The sequence below is a fragment of the Phasianus colchicus genome, chromosome 1, assembly GCF_987193195.1.
Source record: "Phasianus colchicus chromosome 1, bPhaCol1.hap1.1, whole genome shotgun sequence".
Taxonomy (NCBI): domain Eukaryota; kingdom Metazoa; phylum Chordata; class Aves; order Galliformes; family Phasianidae; genus Phasianus; species Phasianus colchicus.
In genome coordinates, this window is record NC_143436.1 from 84908214 (window position 1) to 84924848 (window position 16635).

The 16635-nt window shown below is 40.9% G+C and overlaps 1 protein-coding gene across 15 annotated transcripts in view; it reads left to right on the top strand.

Annotated features, from left to right (window-relative positions):
* Positions 1 to 16635, top strand: part of ZBTB20 (zinc finger and BTB domain containing 20) — a 473540-nt gene that overhangs the window by 268379 nt on the left and 188526 nt on the right. Inside the window, exon 1 of one of the 15 annotated variants that reach the window (XM_090150646.1) lies at positions 14120 to 16174. The exons of the other annotated variants lie outside the window; for them this stretch is intronic. The gene's annotated coding sequence lies outside the window, so the exon portion shown is untranslated. Of the gene's footprint in view, positions 1 to 14119; positions 16175 to 16635 lie in introns of those variants that run through there. 15 annotated transcript variants of the gene reach the window in all.

The following is a 16635-nucleotide window of genomic DNA, read 5'->3' on the forward strand; positions in this document are numbered from 1 at the left end:
TTAAATGCAGTGCATAGATCACACCACTGCTGCATAGTTTGTTTTTCCCTCCGTGTGTGTTTCAAGTTCCTAGAATAGATGCAAGTTCCAGAGCTAGCATGGGTTTGTGCTGCTGGCAAAACAAAGCAGGTGCAAATTACGGTGGAAATGAAATAGCTAGTGCTTGGAGGCGGTGGAGTGCCCAGTTCACCTCAGGGTATGTGTCTGAGTTCACAAAACATGACTATCATGCATACCCTGATTCATTAGATGTGTTATCCAGCAAACAAGAAGCCTAATCATATTTGAGTGGGAACATTCTTATGATAAACTCTGCTTTAGTGAAACTCCATATATAGTGCAATTTCTCCCGGCCGCGTATATTACACGGTGAAGAAAAGCTACCCTGCTGCGTATCAGAAGGCTGTAATTTCATTTAGGGGGTCTATTGACATCGTAAACTGCAAGAGCAGAGCTCAAGTGGCTATTTAAGTCATAGGAACTTCAGACTGAAATTACTGCCTGGCAGTAATTGCCCCTCCCCGGCAGGCATGCGGGCCCCTATGTACGTACTTAATGTTTTCAGCCATGTGCCTATAAATAATAAATCTCTTCCTTGGCCTCCGAAGAGAGCAAATCCAAAATACCGGTGTTATTTGCCACTGTAGTGATGGGGCACAGCCCTCAGGGTAGGACTGAGCATCTCGAGCCAAGGCGATGTGACATGATGACCGATGCTCCAGAGCCGGTCCTCTGCTGGACCCAGAGGTGTACGCACATGGTGAGCAGCGAGAGGTGAACGCGCCTGTGCTGGCTGCCAGGGCTGTTTGTTGCCATCATAGCTGACACGTCTGACCTTTCCCACTTGTGTGTTGTAGACATCCAGCCTGGCACACGCAAAGATAAATGTGTCGTGCCACCTGTGGTCCCCAAGGCTACAGCGCATCTCCTATTTATACTGCACCTCCCTCCAATCACTGCCTGCAGCACTGGGGCTGGCATGCTACTGGAGAGGGGCTGTAGAGGGGAGAGGGCTCAGTGCTGAATCTGTAAAATTTGGGAGCAAATCCAAATCCACCAGCAGCATCACCCAGTGCACCTGAACAAGAATTTCCCCTTTTTGTTTTTTTTTTAATGCACAGAGAGCTTTATCTAAATTGACAGAATTTTGTGTATTTCACCCTCATGGGTTTGTTTCCAGAAAAGAGTGAAGTCAGAGAATATTTGAGTTTTATCAGGAAAGTGAGGTTAACTGTTCATTATAGCTTGTCAAGAAACCTCAAATCTAAGCCAGGCACAAGAAGAGACTTTCTGGGCTCTGGACGAGAATCATTAGGTCTGTCTGCCTTATATGCCAGTGTAGGCATTTTAATTTGGACATCTGAAAACTCAAGTGTGTCAACTCATGTAAATTTTGATCTTTGTTTCTCTTATCCTCTTTTTTTTTTCTTTTTTTTTTTTTTTTTCCAGATAGTGAGAAAATAAGTATTTTTTGTACTCAGTGTTTCTCAGACCTTGGGGTGCAAGATAGGTGTCAAATTGCCAGTGGGAACAGAAACTGTATTTATTTCTTTTCTCTGAACTGCTGCCCTAGTTTCAGCCGAGACTACTAGTCTGGCCATTCTTACATTTCGTTTAACAGAATGATGGTTCACCATGTGAAAATTATACAGAGTGCTTGGTCATAGCATTAGTATTTCCATTCTTCATAAAGAAAACTTTATTTTGATTTTGAAGCTGGCTTTTTTTTTTCTGGAAAATCAATTAAACCACTGCCTCTCCCACTTAAATGCCACCATCCTGTGATTCCTGTGACAGTGGTATGGCTCACAGTGACACAGCAGCATGGAAAGTAAATAAGCAAGGTTTGTATGGCTATTAGCCATGGTAGTCAGCAGTAGCAGGGCAAACTTTTCTGGTCTGAGGGGAAGCTGTTCACGCTTGCATTTCATCTGAGTTTGAGCAATAAACCACATTTCTTCGTTTGGATAGATTGCTAATCTAGAGAACACGCTGAATATTCCTCACAGGTCTGTGACAGCACCGTGTAACATGGTGTAAATGGGAGAATTGAATTTTGATTTCTGTGTTGCTGACTGTGGGGATCACGGGTGTAGGTATCAGTAGCATCTCTGCTTTTTCTGCTTGCGTCAGCAACTAGCCAGGTCTTTTTGTGCCATTCCTTACCCACTTTACTTCCACTTTACTGGCTTCTGAACCTCATTATGACTGATGTTATTGTGCTGTCTGTGAGAATAAAACGAAGTCCACAAACTGTGGATAACGGCAAATCCCACAATACAGTGAAATCAAAATAGGATGTTGGATGCCAAGACTTAGAGTTCTCATGGTCCTTATCTCTGTATGGAATAACTGGAAGTGGTTACAGTTTCCTTCGTTTAGTATAACAGAATGTATTGAAGGTTGCATATCTTCAGTGAGATATTGACTGCCTGATGGCATGTGTCCTAGTTCTGGGACGTGATGTCCTGGCGTGAAGATAGGGTAGCCTTTTGTCCCACTGAATCTCAAGTGCCTGAAATCTAAAGCTATGTTACTGTATTGGTGTCTGTCCAACAAAGATGTGTGTTCTACTTGTACCATGTGGAAAAATGAATAAAATATCTAAAGTTAAAAAACAATTCATAAACACCATATGCACATACATACTGCATGCACAACTTCTCTTTGAAAATATTACAATGGGACACCCTTCCAGATTCTGGTTGCAAAATACTGTAACTTAATTTCTTCTACAGGTTTTTAGTCAAGAAATACTGCTACAGAGTCTGTTTGCTTTCAAATCTGCAAAAGTATAATAGAATAGACTGTTCTTTAAAATGAAACATTGATCTATCTGTCTAATGTAGAGTGTTTCTAAAGCTATCATCCTCTGTACTGGTAGCCAACAAAAAGTAATTCACATTTGGCAAACTAACTTATCTGACACCATGCTCTGATGGAGTCCACCTGACCCCAAGTCCTGTGCTGTAGCTACTACTTAGGTTAGCTTGCCAGAGAGCTGATGTGGTCTTTATGGGAATGTGGGAGCAGTGGGCTCTGCAGGTCTCTGAGTCGTGTCATGGGGAAGGAGTATCCTTTGGATCCCAAGGTCTTAGATGGGAGAAAAAGGACTTTTTCCATACGTGCACCAAACTTCTCGTGCCGTATAGCTTCTGGAGGTGGCATCAGTGTTTCTGCTGAATCCCTGGCTCACCAAAAAGACCAACGAGCGGTTTGAGTGCTCTTTTGGTCCCGTCTCCAGTTTGCCTGCTACAGCCGCATCATCATTTGTTTTGCTGGCACGGCTCTGTAGTTTCTTTATAAAACTGGAGAGAAGCTGTGGAACTGAGTTAGAAATGAGATGGATGACTTTGCTGCAGCAAGGAAAGAAGAGAGAGTATCTGACATACTCATTCTTCCCAATGAAATCTGCATCTGGATTTAATATTAGAGATGATCGCTGAGGATAATTGTGGTTGGCAATTTTTACTTTTTAATGACTTAAAATGACCTGTGATGTATTAGGCTCAGCAGTGTCATTCCCAAGCATGGCTTCATTGTGAGACTTCCTGCTTTCATGCGGAGTGGAGCAAACAGGGCCACTTCATCCATATTGGTGCTTTCAGTGTGTGGTATACTGTGGTGTAGAGAATGCTACAGCTGCTTTTACTCCAGAAATACTAGTAGACTTTGATATTATATTAGAGGGACTTGCTGCTTCTTAAAATTGACTGCTCTGTAGAGCAAAGAACACAAGTACAAGGGCACACTGAGTCACTAGCTGTATTTAGATGTGTTTTCGCATACTTTTGTGAGGAAAGATGTATACTTGACAGGAGGAAAGCTAATTCTTCTCTGTCAGTCAGTGGAATGCAGAAAGTTTAGTGAGAAGAGATCAGATGGGCTTGAATGAATTTTGTAATTCTGAACGTATCTAGGAAATAGAGCTGAATGATGTATAGAGAACTTCTCTGTCAGTGTGGAAAATTAGAGATTTGAACAAGATGAGTTTAATACTGAAATGAAATGAGAAGAAGTTTATGATTAATAGGGTCTGGCAGAGACAGCATACTTATATATAATTTTGGAGGGTTAGGAAATGATCCATGAGCTGATGTGAATCTGAGGGTTTAGGGGAGAGAGGTAGCCCCACAAAGAACCCCAGCTGGCTTGTCTGTTTTCAGACAAAGTTTCAAAAGTCTTCTGCAGGAAGAGGAAAATGAAAGAGCAGAATCTCTGATTTCAGAAATCCTAAGCAGCTCTTAAAATATTTTATGAGATTGAAAAGATAAATTAGGAAGAAAGTGTTTATTGAGCATAAAACAGGTTGTTGGTTCATCTTATCATTAGTCCTGCATCTGAAAGTTACTTCAGGGGAAGGCAGTTTCTCTCTGGATACTGCATCTTCCCAACCAAGCAATTCTGGATATAGAGGCCAGGTTCTTCCTGCCCCTGCAATGATCAGCATGCCATCCTGAAGTGTCAGTTAGCTACGTTAACTTATAAATTGCAAAATACACTGATAGATTAAATTTGCCTTGTCTTACATAGCCACAGATGTAGCTCATAATCATTAGAATTACTCATTCGTCTGTGAGGAAAATAAAGAAAATTATTTCAGAGGAAGCTAACAGAAAAGGATAAGATTCACAGCTCTCTCATTATCATCTTTATTTTAGGTAAATAATTTGTGCTTTTATTACATTCTAAAGAACTTTAGAAACTTGGATTGTATCCCTCTCCAGGACATGCTGAAATTCTATGTATTTTGCCTTGCATGCTCTTATTTTGAAATGTTCCTTCAGAGCAACCATTCCTTCTCCTTGAAAATTTTTCCCTATACAAGAGAAAAGCCTTGTATTTTCATACTGATGTTTTCTATCTTATAATTATCCTCCTCAAGTCAGAAAACGCAGATTAATTACTTCTAACGCAGAATTCTCAATAAGCAAGTTTTGTTAGAAGTGAAGAAACTGCAACTTGTATCTTTGCCTGCCTCTCTCCAGAGCCCCTTCCTTGTGCACTTTCCTTTAGGTGGCACTCCCACATTAAATTGTGTATGAGCTGAACAGCTGTTTGTGATCTGTCATTGATGTCTTGAAATATGATGGAGAGACTTAGAAATTGTATTAATTGTGGTGTCCACATCCTCTCTTCATTAAAAGTTGAAAATTGCTGTTCAAATATTTCATAATCAAAAATTAATCCCAGTCTACCTGTTCCAAATCATATATTACATCCTCTGGGGATGAATCCCAAATCCCCATTACAATTTGTATGTTCTCTCCTCTGGGTATTGATTACAAATTCTGGTTATTGTTCACATACTTTGTCATAGGGGGAATTAATCTCAAGTTCCTGTCTACTGTTCTGGGATTGAAAGCTATCTATAATTAAGATTTTTCTATTAAATGGATATCGAAAATGAGCTTTTCTGTCTACATTTTTTGGGTTATCTTTTGGCAAGAAAACTGAGCTCAAAGAGAGATTATTAATACTGAATATTGGACCACCAGCTTGTAGTCCACCGAGTTCAGGCGTTTTGCAGGAGTCAGTGGCATAGCTGTAGTGTTCTCTAATGCTGACATTTGGTAAGGAAATATGAAAATTTTCACAGGACTTAGCAGAGTGAAGCAAATACGATGGCTGAATAGAATCAGATGCATTGCATCAGAATTGTAGAGGAATATATGAGTGTGTGTTTAGCAATCGTGAAGCACCCTACTGTTGCAAGCCAGTTTCCACGTGAAATCAAAACAATCTTAGTTGTGTGGAAAGGAAAAATAATCTGTGCTCATTTTCAGCAGTGGATAGGATGAGAACGAACATTCTGTGGTGAGAAGTAGCAGTACAAAACCACCAGAGAGGCTGTATTTTTGATGTGTGAATCCGTGTTCTGATTTGCGGCTTTGCCTGTAAAAACAACTGCTATATTTTTACATAGGTATAGTCTTCTGTGTGTAACGATGCAGAGAATAAAAGTTTTCAGTTCCACAGCTGTGTAGATCCCTGGTTTTCTTTCTTTCTTTCTTTTTCTTTTTTTTTTTTTTATGGAAGAAAATCAGATCAAAACAGCCCTGAATTTAGAAAAAGTTGGAATCTGGACCTGCACTTTCTTGTTTCAGACCCACTGCTGCTACTAATAGACATGGTGTTTCCAGTGGCAACAGTTGTCTCATGCATTCTTTCACACTTCAGAAGATATCCCTGTTTCCCTTTTTTTTTCTTCTTCTTTAGCAGTGGGCAGCCCTGCAACCTTTTGATCATGCCGACTTTGTACATTACATGACTGAACTCAGCTATGCCAAACATCCTTTTAGAAAGTTGACATTTATGCCATTTAAAAAAAGAGAGGGAGAGAGAAGGGGAGAGGTAGAAGAATGAATCCTGACTGTTTCCTCCTGCCCTTTTGATTAGGAGAGCAGTAAGTCAGCAGAAAAGGTGGGACTTTTAACAAGCAGGGGTGCGTGCAAGCTGGTTGTGGTCTGTGATGTGTGCACACACGTGAAGGAAAGAAGAGGATGAAAGTTAGACAACAGCAATCAGAAATGATTACAATGAATTAATGGATAGAAAGTATAAGGAGACAATCAAAGAGACTAGATTAGAACAAGGAGGTGGCCTTTGATACTCTCCTAAACTGAACGAAGGAATTTGAATTCAAGAAACTTTCAAGGACCCTTTCAAACGTAATAATTGTGATTGTGTAATGTCTTTTATCTGTTCTTTCATTTTCAATTGATATTTTGCATTCATTTATTATTAATTTTATTTTATGTAGTCTTTAATACTTCCACTTCTTCCAGAGTTCTTCCCACCTTTGTCTTGGAGATAACACTGAGTCTATGGGACCGAAACAGCTCTTGTTAACATGCATAGCATACAAAGAAAACAAGGACAATGAGACTTAGCTGTACTAGTGTTTGCAAAGGAAAGCAGGGAGAGAAGCATCTTGCATAACTTCAGACAAGTCACATGACTTTGTTATGTCTAACTCGATCCCTTCATTTAGTTAAAATGCCAAAACCTCATTTAAAAAAAACGTATCCATTCCTGCAGTAAGTTAGACAGTTGCCCCACTTGCTCCCTTTCCAACATGTTCACTTAGAATTTTGCATTCTAAAAGCATTAGATTGCTATTTCAATTCTTCCAGAAAATAGACAGATTTTCACAGACAGTGCTGGCTTTTGCTGAAGGTGAGCTACTGGGCTAAGTGAACCACTGGGTCAGTGCTTTGTGACAGCTCCTCATTTACTTTTTAAAGCAGGAGAGGAAGAAAGAAGAATGGAAAAGGAGTGTGTGTGAAGGGAGGGAAGGCCAGCAGGGGCTGTAACGTTAGACAGACTCTTTAGAAACCTTAAAAACCTTTAAAAGTAAGTTTGCAATGGTGTGTAAAATAGTTCCCAGTGTAAAAATCTATATTGATTTTTTTCTTTGTTTGTCTACAGATTATTCTCAGAATAGAAAGCCTTTGACATTTTGCTTTCTCGTATATTTAAATCAGTCATTTGTGTTTTCTACTCTCACATGCATGTGTGTTCTGCCTGATCTGCAGAGGATGACTTCTTGCTGCTTCCTCCAGATCATTTGTAGAGTGGATAACTGGTTGGAGAGCCTCCTGCAAGACTGGCTATTGTGGGATGTCTGATGGTAGGGAAGATCTGCTTTGGGTGATGACCAGAGTGGGTTAATGCTAATGGCTGGGTGTTGTAATCTAGGATGCAGTTGATTGCCATGAGTGTCAACCTGTGGGAGTCTGATGGCTTTCAAAACTTAAAGCTTTCTATGTTGTTAGGAGCTTCGGAGTCCCTGTACTCATTTGCAGTCAGAAAATTGACTTTGTCTTTTGGCTGTTTTTTTTTTTTTTAATTCTTATTTATTTGATTTGGTGATGGTAGTCCCAAATAACCTGCCTGACAAAATGATGTGGAAACAAGCTCCTCTTGAACATTCCTTGTGCTTATTTTATAGCTGCTGGGGTCAGCAAAGGGTTGTATGGTCAGAGACAGAGGGTTCTTACAAGAACTTTGGGGCAGGGGGAAGAATGTTGACTATTCTGCATCAAAAATGTAAGTGAAAAACCACAGAGTCCTGCTCAGCTGCTGAAGCTGAAGGACCCTTTGCAGCACATGTGCAGCCTACTTCACTGAGCTGACCCCAAACACCAAGGCTGTGTTGTGCATGGCTCCTGCTCCATAGTACTCCCACACCACAGTGCACTGGCCTGCATAGAGGGCAGCTAGGCCTTGTAGGAATCAATTGCCCAAGGGCAATGAAGCAAGTGGCATATGGATCCCAGTGGCTGTGTGCAGACAGGCTTGCCAAAACCATATTTTTAACAGCTGCCTATAAATGGCCCATTTATACCTTTCCATACATCATCCCTTCACCTCCTTCCTTTTTAAGTGATGTCTTATGCATAGATTTCTCCAACTGCATTTTGCATTATTACAGTTTAATGATATTTGAAGCTCTTTCATACATATTTGAGTTCACTGATGTAAATGAAAAAAGGTAAATAATCAGCATGCTTGGTTTATCTGATGACATGAAGATGTTCTGTCATAAGTTTGCCACTTTCTTGGATAAGATCAAGAACAATATCAAGTACAAGAAGGGGGTCCAAGTACTATCAGAATGATTCTAGAGTTAGAGTCCTTCAACATCCCTCCCTTGCAGCTTGGCCCCATTTGTGCCTCAAAATATGAACCATTTAACCAGTTCTACCCCTTAAACTGTGTCACTTACAGGTTTGGTTAAATTGAAAAAGATCTGAGTGCCTCCTGACTCTTTTTTTTTTTTTTTTTTTCTGAGAACGATCATCTCTCATTTTGGCTTTGTTTGAGGATGCTCTGCATGATCTCGAGGGTGTCACCTCCTCGACCCCGCATCTACTGCTGACTTACGTTCTGTTACAATCTATTAGGAATCTTGAGGCTTGAGGGCAGAATTTTGTGTAGGGATAAAAAATGCTTTCATGTTGGTGCTGTGGGATATATATATTTTTTTTAATTCTTTCTCTCATTCTCCATTTCATGAAAATTCATTAATCTGTGACATTTAAAGACTCTGTCTGAGAGGTGTCTGGAGCAGCGGCCGGCTGCATACATCAATAGTTTCTCAGAGTCTGGCACTCTGTCAATATTTGGGGGCCTCGGTAACAGCACTTAAATGCACTGCCTGCCAGCCGTCACGCTCTTAGCATGTCTGTAAGAGTCTGAATGAGCGGATATTAGCACGTCAAGTCCTTTCACAACTGGCAACACTTTAGAGACAAACTGCTTGGTAGGTATCTCTCCTCTTCCCTCCCCTCCTGTTTTCTGGCATGCTTTCTTTGTTTATCTGATATGATTTATGTATTTACACACAAATATGCATCCTGCAAGGAGGCATTATAAATCCCGAAGCTGGAGGTGGTATTACGGCATAATCTATATAACAGTGGAAATGGGCTGAAGCTGGATTTGGACCCAGGACCAGATTAAGCTTGAGTTGACTCCTGGGCCAGTTGAGTCAGGAATGGAGTTTTGTTTGGATTTCACGGTGCCAAAATCTTTAGAGTTTAATTCCAAATAATGAGAATCTTGGACAAAAATTTTACAGGAAGTGCTACTGTGGCAATATTTCAACCAGCTCCAAACCAGAAGTGGAAAACAAGCCATTTCAAGACTTGGGATGTATTCAAATCAAAGCTGTTAGAGCAGGTTCAGAATCCAGACCTTCTGTTCCTTTTTTAATCCTATCCCACTGCATAAATTGGATTCACAGCTGAATATTACTCTAGAATACCCATGAAACCTCCCTGTTTAGTGGAAAAAATCAGGGAAGCAAAATACAGCTTTTGCTTTTTTCCCTGTGTGGTAAGCACAGTAAAAGAATTTTGATTCACAAATATTCATTGTACTCCTCCCCTCCCCTCTTTTATTTTATTGAATATTATGATCAGAGAGTGATCAGTGCTTTTTATGATGCATTCATGATTATTTTCTCTTCACCCATTGTTTGCCACCTTTTGCTTGTTATGTCGCTGAGGTTGGGGCTCTGAAACTGTGCTGTCTAGAGATGTGAGTGCCTACAGTGTCTGTGAATTCAAGTTGGCTCTGATAGCTGAAGTTTAGGCAGAAAGCAGCCCATGAAACTCCATCTGAATGTTTCTAAATATCCTTTTTGTAATATTCTTTTTCATTTGTATCTCACGCCACATACACCAAAAGGAGATGAAAGGATGGCTGCAGAGTGAGCCCTGCAGTAGGAACATATCCATGACTGAACTTCAGGAACAAATTCTTTGAAGAATGAATATGAACTTGGGAGCACTCTGAAATCACATCCTTATCATTCCTTCTTTACCACGTCCAGTAACACCAGCCAGTGCCCCTCAGCTGTGACCTTCAGCACATCCTTCAGTGCTAGCTTGAGTCAACAGCTTCTTAATCCTTTTCCAATAACATCTACAAACTTTTTTCAATAAACTGCCAACCTTCACCCAGTAACACCTGCCAAAATTTGGCATGATAACAAAATAGACAAAATTATTCTGCTAGAACTATTTTGCAGGAGTAAGTCAGCAATATATAAAATATTTATATATATATTTAACTACCCCTTCTCAAACATTTCTCTGCTCTTTTTAGCATTCTCTTATCTGCTGTCTTTATCTTGAATTTTCCTTTCTTCAGCCACAGCTGTGTCTGATCTCCATTTTCCTGTTTGTGTCCCCAGAGCACCTGCACTCATACAGTATTTTGTCACCTGTTGAAAAAATAAAAGGAAACCCCTGTGAAAGTTTACAAATCTCTCCACTGAGGTAGTAAGTAACAAGGGAGGCATTTATCCCTGTTTCGGGCCGGCAGCAAAGAGAAAATAAACAGGCTGAAGGCTTCCGTTAATATTGGTGATGCTTCTGGCTAGATGGCAGCAATGGCCAGTAAGTACAATCAACAGAGAGAAGGATTTATTTTTAATTATAATAATTGCTTCTTTAGCATGGCATGGAGGGGAAGCAGGGGCATTAGCGTGCGGGCAGGAATTGCTGACTGCAGATGTGGCCCTTGGACAGAGCACAATCGTGTTGATGCCTAGCAGCAGGGCCTGGAAGGCTTTAGTGGTCCCCTTGCAGGATGCTGTGGATAAGGCTCAGCCTCACAGATGAGCAGGCTGCAAGATGGCAGCGGTATGTTTTTGCCCGTTAAAGAGCAGTAGTCAGAAGGATGGAGAGAAACTGTATTCCAAGATACCTGAGGTGAACAGAACTGGGCCCATACAACAAATATGATCATGCAGTTATTCTTTGTCAGTCTGCACTTTGTTCTGCCTTTTACGGTCTCAGCAAATTAGCACACGAGCTCACAGTAACCCACGCACCTTTTGTAACCAGGGAGTACATCTTATGACATAATGGGGCACATTTTCAACTCTGTCCCCAGTGTTTTAAAAACGTGACTGATTTTATTGTCTGTGACAGCCCCGTATGCTCTGAAAAACCTCCCCACCCCCAGCCCTCAGCACTGCACGTCAAAGTTGAAGAGTTCGTCATTTCGCATTAGTTTCTAGATTATTTATTTTCTAAGAAATTCTAGCCACCTTCTGGGTAAGCAAGTGGGCCCTATAGGTGGTATGGGGTCTCCAAAGCAGAGGCACTCTGATCTCTTTCTTCCAGCCTCACAGACTGCTTCTACCTCTTTACAGATACGCCCCAGGACTGCATTAGGAGCTTGCATTTCCCATTCATACCAGATGCAATATTATGGCCAAACCTCATAAGAAGAAGTAGAGGCTACCTGCTTGGTATTTCACCAACAGCTTTAAAGCCACCTGTCTTGCCCTCTCTGAAGGGCTGAATGGGTTTATCCCCAAATAATGGGGACATAAAAGTGCCAAGGGGATCCAGGGTTTCAGACTTCATTCATTACATATCCCTGTTGGTTCCTAGAAGCAGTAAATGAGTTGCTTTCTTTTACCACTGGAACTGATGAAACAGGAAAAATCTAGACTTGCCATCCATTCATATTTTACCTCTATTAATAAGTAATTAATTAAAAAAGAAAATGATGGTCCCATGATGGGCCACTAAGTATATGCAAGTGAAACTGTTGGCATTAAAAAGAGATTTGATTGCAGTCAAGCAGTTATTTATATTATAATAAATCATGCAGACTCCAGTTAAAATAAGCAATCTATTATGTTAGATGCCATTCAGACACACTTCAGGAGGTGTATCTAAGGCTTAAATTTGCTTAGAGACAGCAGAGGTGAAGGATGGACAGACAGACAATCATAAAGAAGTGAAATAACTAACCTTGGATGCACAAGCAGGGGCTGAACCAAAACCAGAAAGCAAATCCCCCGCCTTCCTGGTCAAATTCATTAGCACTGGTCAAGTGAGCTTATTCACTGCTGTGTGTATCTGACCCATACTGTCTCCTCCCATGTTGAATGAATATTATAGAAGACTAGCGCCAGTGCTGGTTTGCACTGCTACACTTGAAGAAGGGCCATCAGAAATAGTGCTAGAGAAGTCAGGAGGACTTGTAGTTTAGCCCTTAGATTTAGATTTGGGTAAAACTGTTGAACATAATCTGTTTTCTGTGCCAAAATCTGTTTGCCTCAGATACAAGTTAGCCAAACCTATGGAAAGTAAATAATCTGAGAAAAAAAATTAAAAGAAATGATTTGTAAAGCAAAAAAACTTTTGTCTTTTGTGTCTAAACAAGATTTCTGGCTTTGTTTTGAAACAAAACCTACTTTAATTGAAATGTATCTAACACGAACAAATAGCTACCCCATTTTATAAAACTCCTAGGTGTTGTTGTTTTCTTTCTTTCAGTGTTCACAGTTTGGTCAGCTACTCAAATAAATCAGTTATTTGCACAAGTCTAGTTCTTAACTAGAACGTAGGACCCTGGGGACTTGGACTGTATATTTTCAATATAGTACATATTTATAATGCCAAGAACCCTGCATGGTACTCCATATACAGTAATAGCAAGCAGTCCAGTACCCTGGAGAGATGGGAGCACTGGGGAAGACCCAGTGCATTTTAGCTCTTCATTTTTTATTTTCAGTTGTAGTAATATTTTGGAAGGTATTGCTTACAAGATAAAATTTGCATTTATTTGAGTTACTTACAAATGGGATTCACTGCAAAGCTATCATTAAAGGGAAATAAAGCAGAAGAACAAAAAATGCATTCTCAGCAAAGTTTGATATGTAGTCACTTTCAGAGAACCTTGGTGCCACAGGAAAAATGTCATCATCTCACTCTAACACATCCTCTCTCCCAAAATGCTGAAAAACAAGCAAATTACAGAGGTTAATTGTGAAGTACTGAGATGCAGATACCAACCAACTATATTGTTGGCTATTTCCAGTGTTTCTATAATTTAGCTTTTTCCTACATGATCATTCCTATCTAGAAACAGTTTCATTGATTGCAAAACCCACTGCCTGTTTATCTGTGACTGACTTTCAAATAGAGGGTACTCTGTGTGTGTTATATGTAGCTGGTAGAAACTGAAGGAGTCACTTCAAGTTTCTCTGTATGTTGCTCTTGTTCTTTTTTTAACCAATGTGGTTTCTTTTCCATTTTTTTTCTGCATTTTTGTGTGGTGATATACAACTTCATAACCATTTTAGAGAAAGGCTCACAGGACAGAGTAAGGTTCTGTTTGCTCAGTGTGATCAGTCTCATTCATCTTGCTCTTTTCTTGCAGAAGTGCCCCTCAGCATGAGCTGACATCCACAAAGCACTCTGCAGTGCTGCAGCCTGGATTTTGGTAGTAATGATGCTCTCTCCAGCTGAAGTTCTTTACAGAGTGTGGGGCTGATGCAGTTTTTGGCGCTGCCCCAGTTCCAGTTGAGAGGCTAAGGCATATGGCCCTTGTGGTCTTCCTGTAATGAAATTAATTTCTTCCTATGAACCCAACTGGCTCTCTTAGTTAATGATGGAGAAAGATGCCTGTAGAGTTGCTTGGCCTTGTTTGCGAAGTCCTTGAAGATTATGGCCAGGCTTTTTGATGGAGAGTTCTTTAGCATTCACTTCTCACGATTGAATAATTTTAACTGTATAAAACACTAGTACGGGTGACTGATCCAGTGACTACCAAATAGGGAGCTAGGGTTAAAATATAAGAAAGTAGGTTTGTCCAAGCACTCTCCAGCTTCCCACTTATACTCCTAGCTGACTAAGTCAGCTTTGTGCATGTTTCTGGAAATTTTTCTTGACATCTGTGAAGATGCTGTGTCCTTACTTCCAAAAATCAGGGGCACTGCTGGACAAAGCAGGAGTGATCCCCAAGCTGTTAGATTTCTCTCTCACTTCCATTGCCTTACAGCTGCTACATTTAAAACTACCTGCTTATTGGTGCCATGTGATCCAAGGTAACTTGAAATGTGGTAGGAAAAAAGAGTAGATGAGACGAGAGAAACTGGAGAATTGCTTGAAGGAGCTGAGAGTATGCTATAGAAGCATGTAGGAGATTGGGCAAGTGTTTTTACTGAGTACATGTGCATGTAGGGAGTAGGGAGCTACCTTCAGTAGTCTTCATTTGTTCAGGATTTCTGCTGGTATATTTAGGCAGTCCTACATCATTAGTCTCACCCTAATGTTCAAAATATTCATATAGGATTATTGTGCCTCTGAGACTTGAACCTTCAACAAGTGAGATACAGGAGCACAAGTTCTCCTGCAGTTACAGTCAGTGTAGAAAAATTTGGAAAAGTGGAATTCTTACTGCTAGTGGTTGCAGTTTTCTTTGTGCACCGACTACTCCTGTACCAAGCAAAAGCTTGTCTACAACAGAGCACAGGGCTACTTACTATCCTCATAATCCATTTCATTTTACAAACAGCAGTGACTGATCTGAATAAGTCAGGAGGGAACATTCACATCATATGTAGCCTCTTTTCTATGAACTTCATTAAGCCTTGGACCATTAGCTCAAGATATGTGATTATTTTGTTTGTTCAAACAGCTAGACGAGCCGAGTCTCCTCTGAGTGTTTCTTTCAAGCAAACCAGCATGACTGAAATCTGGGACCTTGCCAGAAAATGTTACGTGAAATAGTAGTGGCAGGTTCATCTTAGTGTGGGCGGAGAGAAAACTGTACCCTCTATCTTACTACTTCAAACGTGCAGTGCCCATATGCCATAGATGAGCTGGTTTATGGATGGAGCATGAAGGCTACTACTTGATCTATTTCATGCAAACAGTGTGTGTGCTACAGATATACTGTCTTGTGGATATGATTATCAGCTGTTGATGCAGTGTAAACACACAGCATCAATATTCAATATGCTATAGACAATCTCATTTTTCTCCTTTATATTTAGTGTTAGTACACAGAGCCAAATACTAAAAAAAAAAAATAAATAAATAAAAGGCAGAAGGGGTCACATGATTAAATTAATTCCATTAATTATGTAGAAACAATCAAAGGAAATACAAGACATCTGGCTTTAAGCCCAAACAACTCATGGCACTGCTGTTGCCTTGTAACCTCATCAGCTCTTAGTCCAGTCATCTCTCTTTTTCTTTCATTAAGGACACAGGAGATGGCCCCCCTTCTTTCCTGCCTTATTTCTGGCAGCTTGGAACACAGATCACAAGACTGGGCTATACAGTTGTCTGATTCTGTGTATTAAATCTGATTAGTTTTATGATGAAAAGACATCCCACTGCATCCCCATGGTATACAATAGTGTTGCAGCCATAGGTTGTGTTTTTCTCGGTATAAGGAGCTAGCTAATATAGGAAGGAAAATACTGTTATTGCAGTGCTCAAAGTCCTTAAACATGTGTATTATATTGTGCAGCATACAGCATATAGTGAGAGATGGTTCCTGTCCTGAAGGGTGCACAGCCAAGAGAGGAAAGGGATTGTCCCACTCTCCGCTGTGTAGTCTCAGCTCGAGCACTGTTGCAGGCTTAGTTGCCGCAACATCTAGACATAAAACTACTAGAGAGTGTCCAAAGGAGGGCTACAAAGATGGGGAAAGGTCTGGAGAGCAAAATGTGTGAGGTGCAGCTGAGGTCCCTTTGTGCTCAGCGCAGAGCAGAGGAGCTGAGGGGAGGCCTGATGGCGGCTGCAGCTCCTCACAGGGAGCAGAGGGGCAGCGCTGAGCTCTGCTCTGTGTGACAGCGACAGGGCCCGAGGGAACGGCATGGAGCTGTGTCAGGGGAGGGCAGATGGAGGTGAGGGACAGGGTCTGCACCACAGGGCGGTGGGCATGGAACGGGCTGCCCAGGGCAATGGGCATGGCCCTGAGCTGTGAGAGTTCAAGGAGTGTTTGGCCATTGTTACCAGACACAGGGTTTGAATTTTGTGTGGTGCTGTGTGAGGCCAGGAATTGTACTCAGTGATCCTTGTAGGTCCATTGCAACTCAGGATATCTTGTGATTCCGTAACAGAAAGGCTGGAGAAGAAACAGCATCACAAGGAATGGAAGCAATTTGCCCAAGATTGTGTAAGAAGACCGTGGCCGAACCAGAAATAGAGCCTGGGACTTACCTGTCCACTGGTCTTGGCATACTTCTTTCCCCGGCTGAGGGCAGTGGTCCTGCCCTTTGTAGACGTGGCCAGGCATTTTTCCATTTGAATAATTTTTCAGCAGAAATTCTTTTTCTTGAAATACAAAATTTCCTTGGGAATAACT